Genomic DNA, 19,422 nt, shown 5'->3' on the forward strand with positions numbered 1-19,422 from the left:
TTCTTCACTTCCCCATACTTGACCAAATTAGTACAGGTGAAAAACTACTTGACTGCTTTTCCCCTACTTGGAAGAAAGGGGACCGTAAGTGACTGTTGGATTTGTGCTAGTATGTGCGTAAGCATTATGCTCAACATTACAGACTAGAGGGCTAACATGGCTGGCCAGCTAGCTAACAAAATGCAGTACCTGTAATGAAATGTGCAAAAGAGTCTGCTCACTTAATTTTAAATACAGCATAAAGAGAGGAAAAAAGGTATTTTTATTCTCTTACAGGATAGAGTGGTGTATTATAACTGATCATTTGGTTAGAAAAGCTTACAATTTTAGTGCATTTGTGAAAAAAGGTTTCTGCACAGGGTGTGGTTGAGGTCATACACAGTTTAAGATTTTATGTGTTTGCACAGTTGAATGATGTTCCTAGACACAACAAACCCTGCAGGTTATATACGGAGGTAAGGCTTTGTATTATGTAGCTCGATTGTGACAAAGTTAGGTTCTCATGGTTTGCCATGAAGCTGTTTTTTGTAGTGCAGATAAAATGGTGCGACAACAGTATTCTTAAGTTCTGTTTGGAGATGAGTGAAATGTACTTGTGTGCTTGGGAGACTGTAGTACTGGTATAAGACTGCACACAAAATATGTCTGAATGTGCTGGTATGCAAGGCCTGATATGGAGCATGGTTGTCATGGTTATGACAAGTGTAATTAGTAGGGGTCGAACGATAAGGTTTGTTTTTTTTTTTTTTTTCAGGGCCGATACCGATACCAATTTATTAGTAATCAAGGAGACCGATAACCGATATTTGGAACTGATACACATTTGCAGGAAAAATGAAAATCTTGGTGTTAAAATTTAGAATAAAACAAACTCCAACACAAAACTTTGTTGAAATGCCTTTAAGCATATGTTTAATTAAAAGAGAACTTTTCAATATTATCTTAAAACAAAATGTGCAGGGAGCTCCCAGCAGTATTTCTTAAAATGTTAACTGAAAATGTAAATGAATAAATAAATAACTCCCTGAAATTATATAAAGTAATAAAGTAAATAAAGTAAAATTAAATAAAACTAGTAAAACTTGAACTGAAAAATTTGTACTGAAATTTGAGTCTCAATTCGTAGTCCCAATTCAGCAGCACCAGATTGTGGCGCAGAAAGAAGAGAAACAGTCAGAGAGTCAGAGACCGCTTCAGGACACACTTCAGTAACGTTACTAGTAGTCGTGGGTTGAGACTGAGAGTATGACCGGCCCTGGTAAGTGACATGCAAGAAATAACGTTAAAGCCTATCAATTTTGCTAGTCAGCTGGCTAAATTATGGATCAACAAATGAACTGGTTGATGTTATTATGACCATCGGCTACCTATAACATGTAAAAACACCAACTCATACGGGTGAGTAATGTTACATTTGCAAAATGGTAGCTAAAATAAGTTCCAGTTGTACTGGCACCAACGTTACTCAAAGATATAGCTATCGCTACATAAATAAACTCTATTATCTTGTTATAGTTAACTGTATGTCACTGCAACAAAGTGCATTATTTGGGCATTTTCAGTGTAACTGGGAAACTGGGCATGCTTGTCATCATAGAAACAGATCATAAGATTGTGGTGTTTTTGCAACTTCAACGTAGACGGTTGTGATGTTTATTGCAACTTCAGCAATATCTGCTGCCTTACCTTCGAGAAACAGCTCCGCTCGCTCACCGGAGCTGCTCCAGTCTGCAAATGCATTCCTCTGTGCCCATCTGTGGCACAGTAGCCTTCAGTCTTGATATGCTATTACTCGTGATGTGTAACCAATCAGATAGTGCTGTGGGCAGGATATTGCCTGAGACCACAGAGTGGTGACTACAGACAGAGAGGGATGGCTGCATCAGAGCCAAAGTAGCACATTTTTAAATTAATTTATTTTATGGGCAATTGGATTAAAAAAATAACGATTCCGATAGTCTGCTGAATAGAATAGATAGATAGAATGATAGAATGCTGAATATCGGATCCGATAATCGGCCAGGCCGATAATCAGTCGACCCCTAGTAATTAGCCATTCTTAAGAGCTGTGTTGGTCTATTTCCTCAAGCTTGGCAACAGTATCTGAACAAGATTGCAATGTGTGCCTGCACTTTACTCATATTCATGTATGACCCATCACATTCACCATGTAGTTGATGTTAATTCACGGAGGGAAGCTGTGTTTCTTGCTGGTTCTGTACTCTCCTCACGGTGTAAGAGCCTGAGCTCCTAAAGCTGCCTGCGTTTGGAGGTGTGCGTCTTTCGCTCTGCAGTAAAACTTCCTCTGCTCCTGTGTCCCTCATTTGTGTTGTTGGCTGACTTTGAGCTTATGTCTTTTCTCCCCTTGGATGGAGGTAACTCGGAGGTCTTTCTGGATGCGTTGGGGTGGGAAATTGTGTTTGGGAAATTTTCAGGCCAAGGTGAGCGGATTGGCCGAAGGACATGTGCCAGTGCCTGCTGGCTGCTCTTCACAGGGTGCACTGGAGAGGTCTGTGCGTGCGTTCCCCCCTGAGTTATTTCAGGACCAAGGAGGCTCGGTCCCTCCACAATCCCCACACCCCCTGTCCTCCTGTTTGCATTGAAGGTGAATCTGTGGGTTCTTCTGGGAGGTGCACACCCTGACGCATTTACAACAAGGGCACTCGCGAGGCAAGCTCCTTGTGATTGGTCAATAGATTGTGTCTAAATTGCAATGGCCTCATTTGATTTTGGAGGATCTCTTGTCACCACAGGGAAGATGGGTTCTGTTTGAAATTTTCTTCTCAGTTGATGCCTTACTCCTCATTGCATCACATTATAGTCATCTTACTGTACGGCCCTTGCACACCTACTGGGAGTCTCTGGTGGGCTTTTCTTTTGGCAGACGCTGTTCGCTTTAGGAACTAAATGTGTGAACTTTCACACTGCTACAACAAAATGAAAGCCATAGAAATGCAGCAACCTACTGCAGCGGGGCAGTGGAAGCATCAATTAGGAGTCAGAATGCTGCAGAAGGAAGGCATCTGTTGGGTGTGGCATAAATGTGCCTATTTCCATATTTTTCAGCTTTTGCTACACTACTGAAGGACTTCAGTGTGAAATCTGTGCTCTGTGTTCTTTAGCGTAGTGTGTTTACTTGGAGTGTGTATGTCTGTGTTTACAGTTCTGAGGGAAGAGGGAAGAAGCTGCTGCTGGTTTTGCTGTGGTAGTTCACACTTTTGCAATTTTAATGAGATTAAGATGACTTTAGAAGATGAAAACTTCCCAGTTTGCACATCACAAAAGTGTCCTTGGTCAGCTTGCATTATTCTTTGAAAAGAAGCGCATTACTCTGTGTAACATTTTATTATGTGTCCACACTAAAGGGTGGGTAGCGTAGGTGCACACCACCCCTGCTAATGTGTTTGTCATGGTCTGCCAAGAGGTCCGGTCAAAGTGCAAAGGGCTCTAAGGCTCCCTGTTGTCAGCTCTCTGTCTCCAAATTGCTTGTATCCAACAGATTCATACCCATTTAGCCCATAAAGGCACACACCCGGTGCATGGTCTGACACCTCCTCGGCACACATGGGCATGAAACCTGTGCCGGAGCGTCAGTGTGTTGACGGGTGTCTGAGGCGCAGCTCTGGAGTCAGAACTCAGCCCAGCCCTCGGCACAGAGCTCAGCTGGCTCTCCTAAGCAGGTCCAGAGAAGAGAACCGGAGTGAGAGATAAGCCGTGCCGGCGTTGTGCAGCTTGGCAGGGCAACGCTGGGAATTCTCTGACCCAGTTTCCAGTTATTTTTACATATTCCGGAGTGAGACAATGCCTGTCCTCTTCACATCCCCCCTGCACTCTGTAGAGGTGGTCTGGGTGGGAATCAACCCCCGTGATGAGTAATCAGCCCCCCTCCGGATAAGTTGTGCATGTTTGGGGTGGTGGGGGGGCACTGATGTTGCGCACCAAGATACCTGGCTCATCAGCCACCTGCTGTTGTTGCAGGCAGCACCTCATCCCTGCCTTCTGCGCGGTGGGTGACGCCCCTTCTCACGCATACAATGGAGCAGGAGGTACGGGAACATCTCCCTCCACCACCCTCTCCTATTGGCTGTTGGGAGCCCCCCCCCCAGATCGGGAGTTATCAGTGTTGCGACATATTCAAAAATCCTCCCTCTTCACCCCTCCCCCTATCTCACTGTCTCAACCGCACAGCAATGAAAGAATTAGCAACTTCACCTACCTTTGTTATCAGAACTAACGAAGGTAGAACCGGCAGAGCCCCTCAGTTGCTCCCCAAGGGCACGGTTACTGTTTATTTATTTTTTTTTGTGATCCTTTTTCACAATGATCCTCGTTCCAGCAGTCTGATATTCCTTTCTCCAAAGACTTCCCACAGCCTGTGGGCTATAGATGTAATACCCGGACTCCAGCTGCATGAAAGCTTATGGTATATGCAGAAGAGCACCACACGACCGGAGATTCATTTTTACGGCTTCGAAGGCCTAAGAGATGTTGGTGGTAGCCATGGCAACAGAAAGATGGCATAGCCCAAATTTTACCAGACTGATTTGCTGTACGCTCCATTTTTAATCTCTTTCCTAATCTACCCATTTTAGGAGTGGTGTAATGGATGTTTTGGCCAGGTGAAAACTTTGTAAATCCCACAGATGTGTCCTACATGGCAGGATTATTCCCATTAATCTCCCCCACCCACCACTGTGCACCTGGCCCTCTCTTTCCTTATTTTAATTTCTGTCATTTCATTTTATTTTGCTAATGAAAGCAACGCAGCTGTAGTGTCTTGCATGTTCTCGACACTGACTAGGCGTCTGAGATATGACCACGTTCTTGGCTCCTCCCACCTTTGAAGGTGGTCTCAATCACTCCAGCTGTAGGAAGAAGAAATCGCCTAAAGAAGATATTTTTGCCCCCAGGTCTTGATGTTCTGTAAACCATGTGCCCTAAGCACTCATAGGTGGGGTGGTTTTCAGCCCCTGCGGGTAGTGTGGTTCTGGTCATGTTTTTGGAAGTCAAACCGAGGGGACTTTGTCTCTCCACGCTTCCGGAAGTTTCCAGTTTCCGGAAGAATGGTTTATGGAACTTTGGTTTAATTCCCAGATGAAATTAGGAGCTTGAGTAATGGCTAAAGGAGTCCCCCGCCAGCTGATTATTCAATGAATTGGAAGGAGAGGAGGACCGTGTTTACTCGATGTTTAGACCTGTGAGCTTTCACTCTTAATGGAAAAACCCGAATGCCAACTCATTTATAGAGCAAATATTACAACCTCTCTGTCCATTTGAGCGCAGAAGAGGCAGTCCTGCCCAGTTGATCCTTGTCTCAGCATTCTCTCTCAGTCTGAGATTTTTTTGTCGTTTAGCATTCCAAATATCTGCAGTTGGATATAGATGAATTGGTGTGGGAGTTCACTCATATTTGGAGGACCATGTTAGGAAAAAAATGAGCATGCTGCACTTAATTGTATCCATTATGCTGGACATTAAGGTGTTTCTTAGAAGCAAATAAATGACAATGAAAGGGAAACACATGCAGATAGTCTACAGAGCGTGCTGGATTTCATTTACTGGTGACATTTGATATTATTGCATATAGTCAAATGATAGATTTTGTCTTGGGAAAAAATTAATCCAGATATAATTTGATTCCTTTCTGGTATGGTATGTACATCCACAGTCCTCTCTTCTGAGGTTCATTTTGTGAATTTCTGTGATCAGAATGGGGCTACCCATAATAGACATATAAGAGCAATGTGTGTTAGTGACCTTGTACTGCACTTTGTAACTTGTCCTCAATTAAACGTCATTTGTCATTCTTTGCAGCACACCCTTCAACCCCCATAAAAGCAGTCGAAATCAAGATAAGGGTAATCTCTTTAAAAAGGAGACGAAACTGAGCAGAGGTTTGGCACTGTTGCAGAATGACTGGCAGTGGCAAAAAACACCTCCGCTCAATTTTTAGACCGTAAATGGTTTTAATTTCAAGGTGCTAGGAAGAGCTGGAAATGATCCCTTTGTCAGTCGCTTTCAGCATAGTCTCTGCATGAGGAGGAAAAAGCGCGGTGGAAACCACCGGATTCAGGTGTGAGTCACAGCGACGGATCCACAGGGCTGGTTCCACCATTTGAACCCGGTGCTGATGAGTTGATGACATGGGGTAGTCACGGTGATGAAAGGAGGGCCTCCTCTCATGCAGCTGACTCCGGAGGGGCAGGGGGACTGGCACGGTAGGGGTCAGGCTTCCGGGTAACTGGAGAATGGCACCTTTGGCAAAAGGCCCTCTCACTGGGTGCCAGTGTCCATCTACAGCTGGGGGGCTTTGTCTTGGTCCTTGTGTCCACTGGGATAGAATAGCAGGGGAAGAGTCACGTCCCTCATCCCTCTGCTGCCTTTCTGATTTCTGAGAAGGAGAGTTTTGACTGGAGCTGTGTTCTTTAGTCCCTGACTGGAGGAGGGGTTTGAGCATTTCTATAACCTCTCCTTACACTGGGCCATCAGACTGGTTTTAAACACACCTCCTGTACACCACAGGTAATGTGAGAGGTGCACTTTCAGCAGATGGATTTCCCCCCCCATTTATCGTTAATGCTCATCATCCTGCAGGACAGAACAGGTGTTTCCTGTTTCCTCAGGAAGGCGTGGCTTGTGATCCCTTTATGCTGGACTGGTTCATCCTGCTTTTGGATAACTAGGGTGTGGTTCTGCTTCAAGAGCTTCTGCGACAGCCAATTGGGACAAGCTGTGTACCCTTTCACAAAGAGAATGTGCTTTGTGAAAGACAACCACTTCTGTGTCCTGGAGACCTGTTTGTGAAATAGCGATCAGAAAGTGGGGATTGAATTTTGTCAGGTATTAACTGTTCGTAGGGCAACACCGGCTCTCTATTCTGCCTGTTTGACTGCCTTGTCAAGCTTTACTTCATTCTGCATTTGCATATTTCCTTATATGCAGATTAAGACTATGTATGAGGAAGTGAGAAACTGGTTGCCTATTAAACTAGATTCTCTAACTGAGGAAGTGATATGCATGTCAGGAAGAGGTAATGCTTGGAGATAACTAACCTCTTTTTGGGCATTTGTGACTGTGACTGTTCATAACACAGATAAGACAGATAACTCAGATTTCCTAAATGTTGTTTAAAGTGCACTTCCTGCAATCTGAGGACCTGTGGAGTGCATACCTGTTAGTGTGGGTTAAACATGTGACACTTTTGTTGTTCAGTCCTCTGTAAATCACTGTGGCTTTCCCTGTTGTTTCAGTGACACTTAAGCCTCATTTGATCATGGGCACAGACATCGTGCCAGCTCCACTTCTGTCTTTTTGTCATTTTTCACCCACCTCATCAGTTCTGTGGTACTAAATCTCCTCAGTTCTTTCCAAGGGTGGAGGAGCAGCAGTGCAGTCTCAGGGATGCAAATTAATTTCCCTTTCAGAAAGATTACAGATGCACCCATGTCACTGTGTCCTTGGCAAAACCATTTTCCCCGCCTTATTTGTCATGAAACAATTGTGTGTGTCAAACGTGGATGGTGTGTGAGTGGCACCAGGAGGGAGAAAAAAAGACCCCCCGATCCCAATAACTAAGTGGCGCCGTGCCAGCTGAAAGAGACATGATCTGTGCAATTAGCATGTTTTAAAATGTGTATGGGTTACAGCTCCACTGCAGCCCTGCAGCAGCAAAGAGTTTGGTTCTCTGTTCCTGAACTGTGACCCCCTGCAAAGTTTAAAGGATCATCTGGAAATCCTTCATAGACCCTCATCTATATTGAAGTAGACTGGATGAATCACTACACACATTTATCAATAACTGTGAAAAATATATACATGTACATACACAGGGTTTTGGATTGAGTGTCATGAAAATTGCATTCTTTTAGTACAGTTTCTTTTTTTTATCATGAACCTCTGGTAATTGAGTTCCAAAACTGGACAGAGTGCCCCTGCCTGAAGATATTAAAGAACATCTGTTGAATCGCTAGCAATGCTACTATACTATACTGTAATATATATACTTGCTTCCTGGGCCAGGGACATGTTTTGCTTCTCTGGGTTGTCTAAAAATGGCAACAGCATATTTGACCATCGCAAGATACATTCCTGTAAATAACTTTGCTAGGAAATATTTGCATCTCCTAGAAAAACTCATGCTTTTTGGGAGAGTGCACGTCCGCACTTTGTGGACTAAGCTTTTACCCAGGTAGCACAAATGCCGTTTAATTAAATGGCTAAATGAATAAAAGTAGCAGAGCCCTTTCGAAGCCCTTACAGTGTTGTATAGTTGGACCTGTTTGAACAGAAATACTCGATGCACTCTATTTTACGTGCCACTTTACAAAAAAATTTCATTTCTTCCAATAATTTTGAATGGCCACTTTAATCAGTATTGCTATTGCTTGTATCTCTGAGTGGCACAATCAGTGAAAGAATAATAGAGTAATACTGAAGTGATTAAACATTTACTGGATTTACAGCACAGACATTATTACCAATAGAAAATACTCAGACAATAGAGGAGATCACTCTGAACAAGCACCAAGTCTGCATTTCGTTCCATTTGCGTTATTAATTTGGATTTTAATATTCAGGAAGTTGATCTGGAGCATGCTACCAACATGGGAAAAGCTTTTTTTCCTAAAATGATAGGCAAAATAGTCCTGTGGAAATGCTTTGTAAGAGTACTGTTATAGCCTAGGGCATTGCTGAACTGAGGTGTGACCATTGCACAGATTTTATCATGTGCTGATGGACTGGGCTGCTGTTTGCATCTCTCAGGTGTGAATATAACTGTGAATATGTGATGATGTGTGAAGTGGTGAAGTAATCCATGAGTATGTGGTGTACCTAGTATGCAATATAGTGCTGGCATTTCTACCATTGGTCCCGCACTGTGCATAGGAAATACTTCATTTGGGCACTGTGGTTGCTGTAGAATCAAACTGGCAACATTTGAGTTACACAGCCTGCCCCATGTAACTGTGCTTAGAACACAGGTTAGCCAACGAGGTGTGGATGCATTTTTTGAACATTTAAACACATGCCATTTACCTTCAACATTACGGTATTTCACCAAACATTATAATGTAGGAGCAAGAGGCCATTTTCTAAAAAGTGGTGTTTTTGGCACATGGAGATGGGAGAAGTAATCTACTGACAAAGTTGTCTAGATAGAATTGTGACTAGCTTATCGTGTTCCTTCCCTACACACTGCGTAGAGATGGGTGACTGTAAATATCTGATTTGGTGTCAGCAGATTCGCCTAGACTAGGGAGGTTTATTGAAGCAGAAATGACCCACCCACATTGTGCTTTATTTACCACATACAGTTTCTTCTTGTTTCCAGTATGCACTAGCCTGTGTTTGAATGGTGTGTGTGTGTCTCATTGTGTGGTTTCCTGTTAGGTTTAGCAAGGACATCTGTGGACCTTTGGAGAGCCTCTTAGACCTCTGTGTGGCTATCAGTCTCTACACAGCGGGGCTTGTTGTAACTGGCGACAGAAATGAGAGCCCCTAGAGGAGTCCTTTTCACTCACAATTCACTGTGTGTTTCAGAGAGGAGCAGTAGCTGGCAGGTTTTACCAGTGCGCTGTTTGGTTTACTGGCTGCAGTGTCAGATTAAGACCAAGACACATTTTATCTGATAAAACTCCAGGTGAACTAACTTAGCTGGGTTCGTGGAGGTCTACAGTGCAGTTTAACTAGAAATTCACTTGCTACAAGTACTTTAGATAACAGGCTACATTAATGTGTTATCTTTTTGTGTAGGCTAGTTCACCAAGGTGTTTTTATCTCTGATGTCTTATGCTTGTGTGTTTGTTCTTTGAGACGACTCTGCACAGTCTCTGCCTGGTCTCCATGTAGTCTCTGCCCTTTTTTAATTAAGGTGTACTTCTGAATTGAGAGTGGGGAGATGGCGGTTGAAAGGGTTTAGGCCACATGCTCTCCTTCTGTATGCCTCCATGTTTAAACCAGTCCCCAGTTAGTTAAGTCTTCTCTGCAGCAGTTTCCTGTGCTTTAAGGACTGGGCAAGCCTGGAGCTGGAGTTAGGCAGCCTTCCACCCCCAGCTCCGATCATGTTTCCTGCAGCCATAGAGGGGCCCAGTGGAGAAGGGCCGGGTGTCGAGCAGGGCACATAACAGTTTATGGCCGTCTCCCTCGACCCTCTCGGAGTCACAAACACATGGGCAGGCAGAACTCCTGACCAATTACTGTAGAGAACATTGGTGTGTTCACCATGCTGTGTTCACCATGTGTTGCCTCATTGCCATCTGTCAGGCTTCGTGGCAGCAGCGCACTGCACACCGCAGCACTCCTCTCAGTGCACTGAACATCACTGAGCTCCTCTCAGCGAACTGAACACTGTAGCTCTTCTATCAGTGCACTGAACACTGCAGACCTCCTCTACGTCCTGGACACTGTGCCACATCCAAATCCTTGTTCTGCTCTGATTATCCGGACATGTACTGGTAGTAGAGGCATGAGCATTTGATGTTAAAGGCTTATTCTGGTGAATGCTTCAGCATGCTTCATTCGATTGGTGGATTTGCGTGGATGCGTATATATACAGTGCTGACCCCTGCCATTTCTGCATTCCCAGGTGCTCAGAGGTTCACCTGTCCTGAGAGACGGACACTGCGGTGGAGACAGGGTGGACGCCAGAGCAGCAGGTAAGGAGTCCATGATGCAGCCATGTCACTGGTTGGTTCTGCCCTGTAAGAACTGCTCATCTCATCCAGTTTAAAGGGGTGTTTGGCTCCTCTCTAAGTAGGTTTCCCCACAGGAAAAGCTGCTGGGGCTGGGGATCTCTTCACAGAGAGCGTACAGGCTCTCCTTGTATGGAGATGTTAATGGGAACATTACAGAATCCTGCCGTAGAGCATGCATTAGTGATGCAATCACCATCCATAAGGCTCTCTAAGTTGGTGTGGTGTAACAGAATGGGCTGGACACTTAGCTGGGCAAGGCCCTTTTCATTGGTTAATATCCTTGCATGAGCTGAACGAACAGAGAGGGTTTTGGGGGGTTGAGGGTGAGACAGCAGTATTTCAGAGCTCTTTCTGTCACAGTGTGAGCGTGTGGAAGAACGGGGTGACTCGCAACAACGAGTTCTACATCTGTTTGCGACCGTCGGATCCCCCACCATTATGCTGCCGTGAGAACTGCTCAGCCGCACCAAGAAAGTTTACTCAGCTAAGTGTCACCTCAGAAGACAGGTGGTGGGGCAGTGGCGGTGGCCCATCACAATGGCCTTGTTACGTCCCTCAGAGGCACAGTGCTAGAAGGTGGAGGTGGGGGGTTACTCCACAGTCTGAGTTGTGCTGGAGAGCCTGGTTAACAGCTGCTTGTTTCCATTCACTCCATCAATCTCCAAACTGCAGATTGGTTCCTGCTGACGGCCTCTTTGGGGGGTGTGAGGGGGGAGCCCAGGGGAGTGCAGGCGTTTGCACTCTCAGCTTTATTAATGTGTAAACAGAGGGACAGCTCTGGCACATGGCAGGCAGAACTCTCAGCTGCACTCGGCCCATGCAGGACGGCAGGGTCTGGCTCATTGTTCTCCTCTCTCTGTTCCAGGGCTGGAGACAGCTTCAGACAGTGTGTGTGTGCACTGACACACACACACTACGACACCCAAGTACTAAAGCATCCACATATGCACACATACATACATACACACACACTAGAGCATGCACACTGACACACACACTCACACACACATACACTCACATGCACTAGTTTGCTCATACTGGGTTGCTCATGCACACACTCGCAGATATACATAGCACCTCCTCAGAGCTTCTGCTGTGGTACAAGGACGGGTCTCTTTTCTTGTTTGTAAGTGATGTGTCGCAGATGGGCAAGTACTGTGACAGAAAGCTCAATAGCACTGTGATTTATGAGTAAGGTGCTGGGACTGATGGAAAGCAGTGGTTTTAAATGCCTCATAACATAAACACACAAAGGCTTGTGTTCACACAGCGCCGCTGCGCTTTATGTGGATGCTGACCTTTGCTTTTTGAAATCTGTACCGAGCCACTCGGATGGCCTGGGGCTCCGTGCATATTCATTTGTGCAGGCTGGGTTCTTTGGGCACAGAGTGTGCTCCACAGGACTGGTGTGATGTGCTGCCATCCTTTACACGCAGAGCGTGTCCCCAGGGAGGTTGTGCAGCCTTGGCCAGCACCTGAGAACCCGTTAGCATGGCTACCTTGTCTGCTTGGTCCGCAGCCCAGCTCAACCACAGGCCCCCCACGTTTCTACTCCGGTGGCATGGGAGATGGGAGTTCCCACCATGTTGCTGTTTTTTCTCTCTCTCTCTCTCTCTCTCTCTCTCTATCTCTATCTCCTCCTCTCGCCGCAGTGTCCTTGAGAAATCAATGACTTTGGCAGCCAGAGCTCCTCATGCTCAGCTCTCTCTCCAGGTAGTGGCCGGTCGCTTGGCAGGATGAGGTGAAGTGTACTCATCAAGAGGGACTTTCCATAGTGGTAGCTGATCTTTAAAAATTGTGGAAACTGATAAGTGTAAATGGATGTGTGAAACCATCTAGTTGCACTGATGCTGTCCTTTGAAATCTGAATGTGTGTGTGTTTATGCACTTCAGAATGCTTGGCTCATTTAGGATCAATGTGCTATGCAGTGATATCATTCATTGTTTGTACCTTTTGGGCTCTTTTGTCTGTTGTCTATGATTAGTTTCTCCAGTCGTTTGTGTTAACGAGGTCGATAATTATCGGTACTTGCCTCCTGTGTGAGCAATTACACCTTGATTTGAATCAGTTACACAACAAAGAGGATAAAACAACAACACCAACTTGTGGGTCGCCCTCTGACCAAATGCCCTTTTGTGCTTTCACATTTTCCAATTAGCACTTTCTCTCGAACATCAAAAAAGGGAAAATGAAAGTGACTTTTGCTAAATCCTGAAGTGTCTGCGTAGATGTGTCCATTTATAATTTATTCTTCATTGACGACTTGAGGAATGAAGGGTTCAACCTTAGTGAACTCATTTAGCTTGCTTGCTAACATGAAAAAATATCTACCGCTTGTCATGTTTGGTATTAATCTCATCATTGATGCAATTACAGCACACAGGTACTGCACCTGTGCTTTGTTTGATACACAGTGGATAAATTTAGTGTTGCTGTTGATAGCTATAGCTGTTAGGCAGGTGTATTGCTAGAAAGGACGAGAATAAATATTGGATAAGGACGTTACAGGGTGATGTAAATATTCTTTCCATTGCTAAATGAGTGATAAGTGATATGCTTCTAGGAGTATCAACCACAGCCTCCCTCTTGCCAGTAATTTCAGCACTGGCTCGTGGAATGTCACTGAATGTCACTGCATGGCGCTTACCCTGCCCGACTGTGACCGGGCCAGCGTAGATGGGGTTTGGGGTCATAATTTCAGGACCCGCTTGGCTCAATCAGGCAAAAATTGGCATGGAAAAACAGGCAGAGCCATATCGGGGGCATCCTCCCTGGATCTGGCACTACAGTGGAAAAAGGGATGTAACGTGATTAGGGCTGCCACAGACCAAAGATTTTCCTAGCTGTTACGGCCCGGTCTAGGGTCAGACCGTAACAGGGAAAAAGAGGGGAGACCACGGTCGCGAACACTGGGGAAAGTGTAACAGAATTTATTACACTAACATTTAAAGACAAATAAAACATATAACATAAATCAAGTGGGTAACCGGGAACACAAACTCAGGAGTCAACAAGCCAAAATAACAAACAAAACACAATCTAACTAACGAGAGAGGGAAACTAACTGACCTAACAAAATGAATCTCAAAACAAAAGATACAGTAAAAACTTCCCTTTCTCCCTTCCTAACGAAACCAACGTGAAAAAGAGATGGAAAAGAAAATGGCATCGACTCCCTACTTCCCACACCCAACCACAGTGTCACGAAGACCAAAAGCAATACTCACAGATACATAAAGATGAGAACCTAAGCATACGCACAGCGATGTACAATCAATAATAACAAAATGCAGAAACGACAAGTGGTCTCTTCCCTTGCGCGGACTGAGCCTCTTTGAAGGGAGCGGGCCGGCCAGGAAATGAGGGAAGGCTCCAATCACGGGCGAGGGGAGGAGACACCCAGCGAAGGACACACCTCGGGGAAGGGATGAGACGGACCTGGGGAAAACATAAAACGACGCACGCACGCAGCCGGAGCAAAACGCATACATCGGGGAAAACGAACAAACACGAACACAAACAGTAACGACCATGGTCGTAACACTAGCCGACTAGTAGTCGTTAGTTCATGCCATTAGTTGACTAGTCGTCGCACGTTTATGACATTAATTTACTTATTTAAATATGTATGTTTTTTGGGGCATCAGAAAATGGTTTGAGTTTCAGGGCTGAGGAAGAATGTTGAAAGTAACATTAACACGGTGCTATGTTACAGAGAAATACAAAACAGTGATAATGAGCTTTTAAAATATAAATTTTACAAGCGCACGCACGAAGCGAGCCGCCTGTTAATGACAATGCTAACGGCAAAAGCAACAACCAGCAAGGAGACTGAACATTTTCTTAATTTATTTCAACAGAGTAGGCCTATAACATAATACAACTTATACACTTGTAACACCAACACAATAACTTATAAAACAAATAAGTAAAAAAACAGAACATGAAGTTAAACATGCAGTAGCCTAAGTGAGGTAATTTAGCTTCCCAGTCCCCACGAACACTTGGATAAGCCTAATAGCGCATATGACAGTATATTTAGCTGCATATAGCCTTAACTTTGCGATTCGTTAATGTTAATTAGGCCATTAATTATTTAGCATAATGGAATAATCCTTTCATGTGTACGGCCACACAGTGTGATTAGCCGTTTGGCGCGTATGCTAAAACCGTTGCTATTAGAACACTAGATTGGAAATATTCTAGCTAATTTTAGCTTTGAGGAAACGGTGATTTAACGTTTAAAAAATATAGCAGATGCTAACTGAAAACTATGAGAAGCTTAATAACACTAATAAAAAATAACGAACCACGTAACGTAACAGCGCGCTACATTGCATAAAAATAAGTTATGTGCGAAAGGGATAATAAAGTTAGGCTACTCAGGGAAGAGCCGGGAAGAAAGTAACACTTTTCAGATAAACGTCATTCACGTCAAACGTCAAACTCTGAAATGGCAAACTTCAGGATGTGTTACAGTACTAATTAATCTGTCAAATGATCATGACTATGACACATGAAACAATAGACACAACTTGTCATTCAAAAAAATTTACCGCTTGACTGAGTTTACTTTCTGTGATCGAAAACAGCTTCTGGTATAACTCCGCGAAAGTATGACGTATCCACACGATTTGTTGGGGTTCTGGTAGGTGTTGCATGCTGTACATGCTGACACAATCAGGCATATGAGACTTGTATGGGCTCGGAGAAAATCACTGTGTTACTTTCGTCCCGTGTTACTTTCGTACCGGCTCTCCCCTACATGTTTCAGATGATAAGTCATGTTTGAGGTCGACGAATGATAGGCGAATCTTTGCATGCAGAGTTTGCCTGCCACCTTCTTGGGGTCATCCTTTACATGCTCGAAATGATCCCACACTTTGGATGATTTCCTGCCTGACATAATGTAATAATTTTTAATGACAAGGCGCAGCTCCTGAATGGAGTTTGAGGGGTTTTTTACTGCGACTAACCGACCAATAAAAACTTGGTCGACTAAGACTCTTCTCATCGACTGACGTTTGGTCAACTATTAGGGGGCAGCCCTAAACACGATCCATGTGTTTGTGGCAAGCCCTGCCCATCATGACAAACTGGCAACATATGAGGATGACTTTTAATGGCCACTTTTCCATCTTCAATTGACAGGTTGCAGTTCCATGTGGAAAAGATTTTAAAGTGAATTGTAACCACAGAGGCACCATTAAAAATGGTATGATTCACTTTAAAATCTTTTCAGGGCACTGGTTTAAAAAAATCAAAATGTGGGCTGTTTAAAGAAAGGATAACACGACAACTGTTCGAACTTTGGAAGATACGCACTTTCAGTAATAAATGCAACATTAAGTAACTATGTATAAACGGTCATTAATGAGTTTTTAATCACTTTCTCCTGGGCACAAACCTTTACAAGGTTTTAGGAGGAGAAGGAACTGTTACCCATGATCACCCAGCTGCTGTTCCTCACTCTGGTTAGGCTCTCAACAGTTCCCAAAATGAAGGCTCAGTGGCAGTTGCACCAGTGCGGAAGGTAGTTATGCCCCAAGCACAGAAACAGACTGTGTCAGTTAATTTGATCTTCCTTCGTAGCGTAGCTAAATGTCATTCAGTATGCCTACCTCCTCCCATTTATTTTATTGGTTAAAACAATTGAACAATGCTCAATGAACAATGTAACTCATTATGCTAGCAGCTGTGTCACTGTGGAATTATGATTCCCTTTAGAAATACCTGATTCCACTCTGAAATGTCCACTCCTATTAGAAAATGAAAATTCCTCTAGTGTTTGAGATGAGTGTTCAAGACTCGTGCACCTGGTATCAAGTAACACGCTTTAATTGTTAAACCATATTCTTTAAAATAATACAATTAATGTAACAAGTCTAGATGGTGAGAGGCTTATGGTTATAAATATTTATGTCAGTATTAGTAACCAACCTATTTGAGTGAGGCCTCCATTTTCATTAAAAGCTATATTCAAGATAGAGTAGGCCTAGACTCTGACTCTCGCTTGTGTGTCTCAGTATCCTCTCTGAAATATTCATGGGAGCAGGTGGAGCGCAGTGTATTGTTCTTCTGAAAGCAGATACTTTAGTCACATTGTCTCTGGACCTTTTTCCGTCCATGCTTTGTTTTATATATCTAAGCGGAGAACATCGGTACTTGGGAAGTTACTTAGCTCCTACATGCCTCTGAGTAAGCACTGAGACCTGTGTGGGATTGTGTCATCATCAAGCCCTGTTATGAGGATTACTTCACTGCTGCTGCCCCACCCAGGGTGTCCAGAATTCTGTGCTACATAAGCCTGGCCCTTTCTTGAGCCTTTCTTTCAGTTTTTAATGCCATTTAGCATGCTTAAAATGTATTCACCAGGATAACTTTACAGATGTAGAGAGAAGCATGAATAAAAATGCAACATAAATACTACACATACACTATATGGACAAAAGTATTCGGACGCCTGACCATTACACCAACAGGGACTGTAATGACATTGTATTCAACTACATATACTTTAATATGGAGTTGGTCCCCCTTTTGCAGCTATAACAGCTTCCACTCTTCTTGGAAGGCTTTCCACAAGATTTTGGAGTGTTTCTCTGGGAATTTTTGCCCATTCATTCTGTAGAGCATTTATGAGGTCAGGCACTGATGTTGGATGAGAAGGCCTGGCTCGATGGGGTTGAGGTCAGGGCTCTGTGCGGGCCAGTCAAGTTCTTCCACACCGAACTCATCAAACCATGTCTTTATAGTCCTTGCTTTGTGCACTGGGGCACAGTCATGTTGGAATAGAAAAGGGCCTTCCCCAAACTGTTGCCACAAAGTTGGAAGCATAGCATTGTCCAAAATATCTTGGTATGCTGAAGCATTAAGATTGCCCTTCACTGGAGATAAGGGGCTTAGCCCAAACCCTGAAAAACAGGTGTGGCCAAATACTTTTGTCCATATAGTGTATATCTCCTCTGGGACTAGTTATTGTTTTTTTCAGCAGATACCTACTCAGGTGCCCTTTCTTTACATTAGAATATTTACCTGGTTAGATTCAGCTATCAATCAGTGTAGGTTTCTTCAGTGACACACTGGGACTCCTACCTGTATTGTCAGATGTTTTGTGTCCGTGTGTCACGGCTGAACCCTTGTTTCTGCAAGCTGGAGGCAGGGAATTGTGGGGTTGTTTCTGATAAGCTCCCCAGTCGAGGATTGCACTGACTGTTTTGTAGCTGCGTTAATGTGCAGCCCTGTGCTTGGCCTGGCTATCTGTGATCTCCTTGGAACAGAAAGCTGTCAATACGTGGATGGTGTATCGGGGCTGGCACAGCTGCGCCGCAGCCACAGCTTCCCAGCAATGGGGAGCACAAGGTGCTGGAGGAGAGTAGCCATGACAATGATTCCTGCGGGACAGCTGTCAAGAGGCTGGAATTGTGTCATCCTCCTACTTACAAGAAAAGGCGGCTCACATCACCACAGAGAGAGGGACAACTGAGTGACAAATGGAAGGTAGAGGGGGTCAAGGGTGCCATCTGCGTGGAGCGCGGGGATTGGGGTGGATTCTCTATACCCCACATGCCTGAGAAAGCCAGTGCCACCTCTGTCAACTGCCCCGTGCCTCACTTGCGATTCGGGGCAGAGCTGTGGCAGGCCAGAGCCCACCTCATTTTACTCCTTTGTGTCCCCTCTCCCCAACAGCAACATGTGAGCCCCCTGCCCCCTGGTGAGGAGCAGCGCAACAGCACTTGCGAACAGAATTGAATCTCCAGCCTTTCACAAAGCAAGCTTCATTGCATCAGCCCAGAGTTCTCTCCTCCTTGCCTTCCTTATGTCTAGATAGTCAAATTCAAACCCCGCTTGCCATCCTCATGATTTAAGGGTGAGATATCACCCAACCATGTGGCCTCCCTGCCAGATCTGCACGTTAATAGGGATGTAGAGTAGAGCACCCTTAAGGTTTCTCTCTGAACTCATTGTAGCTTGGTGATTAAGACTTAGATTGGTGCGGAGCTGAACTAATCTGTGCTGCTGGGAAAGGGAGCTATCTAGGTATGGTGGTGGGTGCAAGTTTCATTAAAGAGCCGAGTATAACCTCAGGGTGCCCCAGGCTCTGCCAGGCTCCTGGCAGAAAGAGTGCCGACCAGCAGCGAGGAGCAATGACTGGCACAATGTCCCCTCTCCCAAGGTTGCAGTGCAAGAAACTAGATCATTGTAATCAAGGATTTTTTCCTTTATTTTTACCAAGCCAGCACTACATTATCTCCTTGGATGGGTTTTTGCGTGCGCTGAAATATTCATGCTTCAGATCCAGAAGATCTGTCACCATTTCCAATATATCTGGAGTAGAGCCACAGCGAGCAGCAGTGATCCTGTCTCTGAAAAATTTATGTGCGCACCACTCAGGTTGGCCGTGCGAGACATGGTTGAGCCATCCCTGTGCTTGCTGGATCAGGAGCTGTCTGAGAAGAGGGGAATGGATTGGGCTGATGAGTTTGGGGAGGAAGGCGAGTCCCGCTGGCACGTGGTGAAGCCGCTGCGCAGATGTCAGGGAGAGGAAGTTGGGGACAGTTGTGGTTGCATCGTTGTCTCTGGAAGCTGGTTTCTCTGGTGCCTCCATGTTCCAGGACATCACTAATGAATTGCTCTTGTTGAGCTGAGCTTCCAAATTGATCTGGAATGAACAGATCCACTGCAGTTCTGGCAGATGAACATACACATGCACACATGCATATATAT

The 19,422-nt window shown here is 44.6% G+C and overlaps 1 protein-coding gene across 3 annotated transcripts in view; it reads left to right on the forward strand.

Moving 5' to 3' along the window:
- Positions 1-19,422, forward strand: part of LOC118778233 (spermatid perinuclear RNA binding protein) — a 75,230-nt gene that overhangs the window by 14,199 nt on the left and 41,609 nt on the right. For all 3 annotated transcript variants that reach the window (XM_036529661.1, XM_036529664.1, XM_036529663.1), the window contains exon 2: positions 10,586-10,655. The gene's annotated coding sequence lies outside the window, so the exon portion shown is untranslated. The remainder of the gene's footprint in view (positions 1-10,585; positions 10,656-19,422) is intronic.

Source organism: Megalops cyprinoides, chromosome 5 (genome assembly GCF_013368585.1).
Source record: "Megalops cyprinoides isolate fMegCyp1 chromosome 5, fMegCyp1.pri, whole genome shotgun sequence".
In the NCBI taxonomy this organism is placed as follows: domain Eukaryota; kingdom Metazoa; phylum Chordata; class Actinopteri; order Elopiformes; family Megalopidae; genus Megalops; species Megalops cyprinoides.